At 34.9% G+C, this 9,186-nt stretch overlaps 1 pseudogene; it reads left to right on the forward strand.

The window, feature by feature from the left end:
• Positions 1-266: 266 nt before the first annotated feature.
• On the forward strand, positions 267-5,890 carry LOC111719412 (annotated as a pseudogene).
• The last annotated feature ends 3,296 nt before the right edge of the window (positions 5,891-9,186 follow it).

A 9,186-nucleotide genomic window follows, 5' to 3' on the forward strand; every position in this document is an offset into this window, starting at 1 on the left:
ATTTTGAGCAGCGAGCAACAGAGGTTTCTCTAGGGTGTAAAAATGATTGAAATTCTTTGATTTAGGAAGAAAACTATTAGTGATTATTTTACCAAAAAAGATTCTGAATTGAAATTCCTACAAAATATACCATAAGGAAGCTTGTTACTTGGAGTTCTAAGTATGCTCCTATTGCAAGTCATTAGCATTTCATTGTGTACCACTTTATCATTGAAAAGCAGTTTGCTTCATATAGCTTGGAATGGCCTTCATAACAGATCACTATTATGACGAGTATGTGGACATGAATAATGTTAAAATCACCAAGAAGTGTCACAAAATTAAATGCCTCTTGTATTAGGGCACCTCTGATTATGATTTTTATTTGTAGAGTTTTATATTCAATAAGTTGAATTATTTTGTTGACCATCCTTTCTGTATAGTTGATAGTGTATAGTTGATACTGTAGCCGAACATCATTTTCCTGCAAATGCTTTTGAATTTCTGTAATATTATCATATTGCTGCATCTGGGAAAGAAAAGATGTTTTGTCATTTGTCTTGCATTCTTGAAGCAGAATAGTTAATCAGACTTTTTTTCATACACATAGATTGTTACTTGCTCATCTCAAGTGATAAAGAAATTGAACATTTTCCCTTAAAATTCTGAATACATTCCTATACTGTAGGAAATGAAAATTACTTTCAGACACCCAAGTTTCAGGGTCAATGCATCTTCTTCAAATGGAAAGTATTTCCTTCCCTCCTATCAAGTCATGCCATTTGCTTTCCTTTTACATTGTTGGGGATGGTCAAACATATCCCATTTGTATAAACCATCAAGAGCTGAACTGAAGCTGGAAATATTCCTTCTATTGGGAAGAGAATTAAGGCAATTCTTGAAATAACAAGTTTTTTTAAGTGTCAATAAATTCTTGTTTTAATTATTTAGATATTTCAGTTGAAAGTTTCATAGTTTGATTTTTTTACATAAAAGCCTCTACAATAGTAACTTTGAAAAAAGTGCACAACTGGAGAGTCAGGAGAATTGGAGATACATTTCTATAATTTACAATTAGAAAAGACCTAAATTATCCCTATTAGGAATTTATTTTTAAAGAAACAGTAGCATTGTCCCATAGTAAAGTAGATCAAATATATTTCGAAGGAACTACTGTAATCTCCTTAATTTGTTTTAAGCTCTGAACCATAGGTGGAAATCTCTGGCTTCCAGACTGGATCCAGATTTTAAATTAACGATATCTTATCTGGGGGCAAATTCCAAAAGACAATATCTCTACCTACTTGAGAAAATACACTACTGGCCAAAATCTTAAAAGATCACAATGCTTTTTGAATTTTGTAAGTGTTTTTGTACCCCAATAAAATTTATTTTTTGTATGTCATTCTTTTTCTCTGTGTGTTTCTTTCTGTGCATGTGTTTATTTTTTGTAAAGCACAAATTGGCTCTGGCCTTTCTTTCCCAATCTATACTCCAATTAGCAGACTTGATTATCAGAATAAGACTACTGTATCCTCAGAGATATAGGGGCAATCCTAAACGTGGTTGTTTATTATTATAACTCAGAAGCTCCCATCCAATTCATTTCTTTTAAATTCTCACTAATTAATAAGTGTCCCTACTGTCATTTAACCAGTATCCTATTTTTTTTCTTTTGATATTGTTTAATTATTTCAGTAGTGTCTGACTCTTTGTGACCACATTTGGGATTTTCTTGTCAAAAATATTGGAGTAGTTTGCAGTTTCATTCTACTACACATTTGATAAATGAAAGAAGTGAAGTTAAACAACTTGTCCAGGATCATAGAGTTAGTGTCTGAGGCCATATTGAAACTCTAGGGATTCTATTTATTGTACCCGGTGCCTTTATTAAATCAACCAATTACTCTCTCCTATGTGATTACTATCTTAATATATATATTAAAGAACTTCCATCAATTAGCTTTTCCTAAGGAATATTTACTGAGAAAGTGTAGCCAGGACAGAAGTATAAACCACCCTCCCCAGGCTACATTATTTCATTTACATAACCAGGTGGCCACATCTATTTACTAGAGGGCTGAGTCAAGCAAGTTGCCTCCTGCTTCTTATCAATCTACTAGCAGACTATCATACATGGTATGCTAGATCTCTGGAGGGTTTTTTGACCTTTGAAGTTCACATGGTTTATAATCTGGTATATTTCCTTTAATACGTCTTCACTTAGGATTAAAAAAAAAAAAGAATAAAAACAACAGGAGACAAGATATCCAGCACCATGCATTCATATCTTATGCTATGCTGGTAATAGATAAAGCACCAATAGAAGCACACACTGCTACTTCCTTTGTTCTCATTGAGAAGTTGAAACCAATTTTTTTACTCCCTTAACCTTAAACTACTATTGTGAGAATTGAGTGAACCACATGGTCTCCATCTTGTGACTCAATTCTGAATCTAGCTCAGTTCTCTTTCTATTCCATTATAGGCCTATTTCAACTTCTATTTTGTGAGAAAGCTTTATTCAATTGTGGGAATTGGAAGAAAATTTTATTGCATTATTGAAGTCTTTCATGTCTGAGAAGCTGGGCTACTTCTACCTACTGCTTAGAGACCCTTATCTAAGGACTTAGCTAATGCTGACAAGAAATCTGGTCAAATCCTAAGATTGATGCAAGGAATTTTCTCACAATTAAACATTTCAAGCAACCCCTTTGTATTACCTGGAAACTGGCCCTATATTGGTTAACGAGTAATTGTTGCAAGTTTCTTTAATTGTATACAGACACTCAGGAATGGATTGCTACTTTTTGAAATTACAACTCTTCCTATTCCTGTTCTCAATTTAGAAAGTCCCAAATATTTCTTCTAATAAGAAATTAAATGATATACATTTGCATACTGGTTAATTGTTTTAATTAGTTGGTCTTATTAGATTGTTTTTAATGCTTAAAAATCTGTCACCCCTTGTATTTGGGGATCATTGCCAAAACTGAGGAGACTGGTCCCAAATTATTAAACAATTTTAATGCATTTAAAAAATCAATATGCTCAGAAGTAAACTTTTGTTTCTTCAGTCATTTCATATTTCATCCACCACATCTGATAAATTTGAGAAATAGACTAGATGCCAGAAGATAGGAATTGAGTGGGAAAAGGGCCTGTCCCCTCCAGCACACCTTTCTAGAAGTAGATTCACCAACTCTGCATGTGGTAAATTAAACAGGCAGAGAACATTGCAAAGGATCTGCCTGCGTAGAGTTCCTCTTCTCATTGTGAGGTTATCTCTGTTACATGTGTATGGAATTATATAGAGATAGAATTTAGAGCTCAGATTTGGATTCCATTTAATCCCTACCCCTCATTTTACAGATAAGAAAGCTGAGACCCAGATAAGTGCACACACCAAACTGATACTCATAGCTATCAGTATAAAATAACTAGTAATTCACCAAACATTTCACCAGAAGTAGAAGAGCTAAGAATAAAACATGTCCTTTATTTTTAATCCACTACTTTTTCCTCTGCTCTGTACCTGTTGTCTCTTCATTAGTTGTCTCTTTATTATTAATAATTAAGGTGGCTATTGGCTGAACCTAGGGAGAATTCATAACTTTGGGGAGTGTGATTTTTACTTGATGGTTTGTAATAGGAGGATCATGACCTATCTATGTACCAACAAGCTGGTAGGATAGACATCTGTTTGTTAGAAGCTACTTCACCAGAAGGAGAAAATTATTAGGAACTTAGGGAATAAAATATTATAAAGTATAACGATAATGGAGAGCAGTGCTGCTTGCTGCAGGGGCTGCTAAGATTGTAGTTGGCTGCCCTGAATTTCATGCTGCATCTCCTACCTTTGCTGGTAGCACCATGGCCCCTGCCACTTCCATTTCTATTTGTGTTACACATTACTAGAAGCTGAAATGCATATATTGAATTTCTTTGATGGTGTTACATCTTGTGTAGAAGTATGAATATTGGGAGTTAGAATGCTTTCAAGTAAGGATCCATTGAACTTCTTTGTAAATGTTCCCATTTTGGGATCGGAAATTGATATTTTGGTGGAATAGTTGACAGGTTAGACTATCTGAGCATTCAGCTGAATCTTCTGTTTCCTCTGTAGCATTGCACATTCTCCACCCTCAGACCACTGCCCTTTGCTTTCTTGCATGGGCTCAATGAAGGAGAAGGGATGGGGAAGGGAGGAAGAAGGGTAGGATCAGTTCCTTGCAAAGTTTTTGATCCTTCTGTCAGTTTGCTGAGTTGTTTGACATTTGAACAGGCACCAAATCAAAAATAACAAATAAAAATGAGTATATTGATAACTCAGTCAGGTGGGAAATGAAAAGGAAAGAATGATTCTTTTTCTATCATTTTATGTAACCCAAATATTTTAGAAGCCTTCTTAGGTTAAAGACTTGTACATAGCCTAATTCTATCTACCTGGTAGGCTTATTTTTAATTTTAACTGATTTAATATACTGAAACCATGTTATTAATTCTAAAGTCTTATATACATGTAAAGGATTATTATTGAGATTGATTCACTTTTATAGCATGTGTTTTATTAGAAACTACTTCAGAGCCAGAAGGTAGGGAATATTAGGAATTTGGAAGGGGAATAAAATGTTAGAAAGAATTGTGGAGAGTATTGCTGCTCATTGCTTCATGGGGCTGCAGTTCCATGACTCCTAATTGTGCTGACAGTACTGTGGCTACTGCCAAAACTTACAACAGTAGGATTGAAAAGACTTGGACTCCACCTTTTGTGTCAGAAATGCCTTGGAAGAAATCTCTACACCTGGATGACCAAAGAAAAATATAGAAAAGAATGCAAAATTTGTGCTAGACTGTGCAGTGTTCCACTAGTGCCCCAGTGTTTGCATGCAGTTTAAGACTGAAGTCTGCCATACCTACAGCAAACTGTTAAAAAAAAGTTTGAACTGCCTTTTGGACCTAAAATACAGCCTAACTATTCAGGTCTGTGATGCAGAATTATCTGATAAGGATGACAAGTCTAAGACTGATGTGAACAAAGAATACTACACCTAGAATGTTGAGGAAGAGATTTCTAATTCTGATGGAACTAAGCCAGTTGGTATTCTTAGGAAGGTACAACTATCTATGACATGCTACTCAAATTGACCAGGGCTCCTTTACTCCAGACGGATTCATCCTCGCATTTGTTTTTTCTGGATGAAAGGAGAATGTAAAAAAGTTTGTATTTCTATATAGATAAGAGAAGCCTAAAAATCCTGATGTTCTCTTCCTGATCATATGGTGTCAATGATTCTGTGTCAGATAAGCTTCTAGTATGAGCTTGCTGGGTGATAAGACCATTCCTGCACTATTTGTTGGTGGTCTGGCAGATACAATCAGTGACATTGATTTCAGAAATCACTTTCACCAATTTGGTGAAGTCTGAATGATACCAGTTGTACAGAGGTAGCAGTGTGCTTTCATCCATTTTGCTAGGAGGCAAGCTGCCAACATGACTGCTGAGAAATAATTCAACAAACCCATTGTAAATGGTTAAGACTTAATGTGAAACTGGGAAAATCCCAGCCAGCCTGAGAAAAAGAAAAAGAAAAGGAAGGAATCACTGACTGTGGAATTAAGCCTAGAGTCTATCCCAGGACTTCCTGGAGCTTTTATTCCTCCTATAGCAGCTGAAGAAGATACCTGTTCCAATTATTTTAATCTTCTTCCTGTTGGTCTTCAGCATTGGTTAACATTGTCTAATCCCCACCTCCCTGATTCTGTCTCTACCCCACCAGTTTTTGGACAACACATATTCTATCACCTCCCTTCATATGAACCCCAGGACCATCTACTATCCTTGCAAGATCCCACACAGTGGGGACTCATGCAGGAAAACATAGCAGTCCCCAATATGCTGTTAATGTAGTTGGGCTCTGAGGAGGAAAGGCACTTTAGAAATGTAATAAGTAAATGTTGGAGTAATTGTTTTTCTTTTGTTAATGATAGCATATAACATGCTAAAATAGGAGCAAACAGAGAGCTGGAGCTGAATTTCTAAATACAGGACAAGTGGAGAAGTCACATTAAACTGATATTAATAAATTTGGTCACTGATTTAACAATGTCCTTCACTTCTTAATCATACAGAAAAAGAGAGGTCAGTGTACATTTGAAGCTTCTGGGAATCTTTAAGAAAATTAATTTTAATTATATATCTATCTCTTTGTGTGTTTGATATCTGGCAAACTTTGGTCTGAGGTGAAAGCAGTATTTGACAATATTTTTCAAATAATTCTTTTGCTAGTGTCAATAGAGTCATTAAATAGGATTTCCCATTATCGAAAGTAAAAATTTGAAAATTAAATATTCCTACACACTTTTTTTCCTCTTCTCTTCCTTTCACTAAAGGAACTTCAAATAACAAAGCAAAACAAATTTCTACTGTCTTAAAGTTTCTGCTTATACTCTGATATACAAATCGACTGATCAATTCACAAAACATGAGGCCTGCATCACAAATTCATGCTTCCTCTCAAAGGATATAGTAACCTTTCTAACTGTGAAATGAACAAATTTTTGATTTGGGTTGTATAGGTGAACTGTGACTGATGGAAGGGTCTTTGTTTAACTTGTACCTTCATGTATTTCTGTCTAATTTTCTGTTGCTTCCAAGGAAGCTCTCTATCCCTATACTCTTTATAGAAATATTGTTTGGATGTAACTAAATTATTGACGAGTGAAAAATGAAAGGAAATAGACCTGTTCTAAATTTTAATTTTGTAAAAGAATTATAATGGGCCATTTTTAAAAGAGAAAGAAAGTACAATGTCAGCATTAAGTCCATAAGGTTTGTGACCTTTAAAAAGAAATTGTTCTGAGGAGCCATCATTGAGATGAATATAGTCTTAATTTCTTTTGGATTACACTTAAGGAAAAGAAAGAAATGCTAATAAAATGGTTCATGGAAGAAAAAAATGTCCTGACTAGAGCCATTCTGTTCTGTTTCTAGCTATTTAGACCATGAAAGTAATGAGTTAGGCCCAGAACGATGTAGGAGCAGAATCAGCTCTTTCACATTTGGGAAATTGTCCATTGCTTTCAATGATCCTAATCTGCTCAATGCTGCAAAAACCCATCTCTTTAGTTCTAATATTCTCCCAGTGACTACTATATGGTTGAAAAGCATAGGAACCATGATCTTGAAAGAACTAAAATTTTATGTTACCTAGAGGTTCATGTGAAAAATACTTGTGAATATAGACAGTCTGATGCACATCACCAACTTAAGTGTGTGCAGTATCATAGAATACATATCTGGAGAATGTGTGAACAGAAAAGGAAGTATGTAGTGAAAAGATAAAATATGTGAACAACCCATATGGCCCATGTTCCTCTGAAAGTGTCAGTACTTCAATTTGCCAAGGATTCTTTGATTTCATCATTGTGGCTTCTACATGAAGCCTTTTTTTCCTCTGCTCAGCCCCTCCAACTGGTACTCTCTTTCCCCCCACTCTCCAATCATCTTATATCTACTTGTTAATATTCCTATAAATGCAATTGTTGTCTCCCTTAGATAACTTAGAAGTTCCTTAGGAGTAAGAAATGTTTTTGTAGTCCCAGAACACAGCACACAGTAGGTTCTTAATAAATGCTAATTGTTTCATTGCATACTCCTTTTTCTGATACAGATTGTAAGCCATTTGAGTCTGCCTGTCCTATATAAGTAATTCCCATTTCCTTCTCTAAACTCAACAGACTGGCCTTTCAGTAACCCTTGCAACTGTCTTTCTTTTAAAACTACATGGAGTCCAATTGAACCCACAAGTTATCTTTGACCATTTGTTACTTTCACTCTAGAATCAAAGGTGAAGATTACCCCTGAGGTATTTAAAGGGAGGCATCTCCCAGGATTTGGGTAGAAAAATATTTACCAAAAATGGTGCAGGATGACAAAAGGCACGAATGAGGTTTCTAGCTACATAAATGGAGGGAAATTCTGTACACAGATCTTCTAGTTTAAAGTATCAGAGTGAAAATATTTTTAAAAAGTAATCTTCCATCACTCAATTGTTAAATGGTCAAAGGGCATGAAGAGGTGATTTTCAAATGAAGAATTCAAAGCTATTCATAAATGTTCTAAATCATATGTAATTAAAGAAATGAAAATTTTAGCAACTGTGAGGTATCCTCTCTGACCAATCACTTTGACTATTATGACAGAAAGGGAAATGAGGAATGTTGGAGGGGATTTGGGTAAATAGGCACACTAATGCATTGTTGCCAGAGCTGTGAAATAGTTTAACCGTTTTGTAGAATAATTTGGAGCCATGGCCAAAGGGCTGCTATAAAATTGTGTTTACCTTTTGACTAAGTAATGTCACTACTGGATCTATACCTGAAGAAGATCAAAGAAAAAGAGAAAGGATCTATATGTTTAAAAAGATTTATAGCAAATCTTTTTGTATGTTGGTAAAGAATTAGAAACTAAGGGGATACTTATCAGTGTGGGAGCAGCTGAACAAATTATGGTATTTGAAAGTTATAGATAATATAGTGTTATAAAAAATGATGAAAGTAGTGGTTTCAGGAAAAAAAACTAAGACATGTGAACTGATACGAAGTAAAATGAGCAATGGATGAAGATCTGCAACCCTATAACAAAAAATGGTTTAACCACAGGTCTTTCTCAGGCACTTATCAACTTTTGGCATTTTTTATCTTGACAAGACTATTTTCTTATTTTTTTTTTTTTACTTCCAGCTCCAAATTCTCTCCCTTCTTCCATCTCTTCCCCCATTCATTGAGACAACAAAAAATGCAATACCCATAACATATATTAAGTCATACTAAGCATATTTCTGCTTTAATCATGTTCTTTAAAAAGCAAGAAAAATAAAGAAAGAGGGGAAATGTGTTATGGGCCAGAACTCTGAACTTGAAACAAGGATGCTTACAAGGTACTAAGTGGAATTGAGGAGACAATAGTTATATAGTTTAGCATGGTTTAGTATGATTGATCTAATCCTACAACAAATGATGGTTTCTATCTGCCAAAAGCTGATAAGTGCCCGAGAAAGGCCTGTGATTAAACCATTTTTTGTTATAGGGATGCATATCTTCATCCATCTTATATGGCACTAACAGCATTTGCCTTGCTGCTAAATAAACCAGTTAATTGTATTCTCTTGAGACCTCCCAAAAATTGTATATCATCCTAATAAA

Source organism: Sarcophilus harrisii, chromosome 1 (assembly GCF_902635505.1).
Source record: "Sarcophilus harrisii chromosome 1, mSarHar1.11, whole genome shotgun sequence".
In the NCBI taxonomy this organism is placed as follows: domain Eukaryota; kingdom Metazoa; phylum Chordata; class Mammalia; order Dasyuromorphia; family Dasyuridae; genus Sarcophilus; species Sarcophilus harrisii.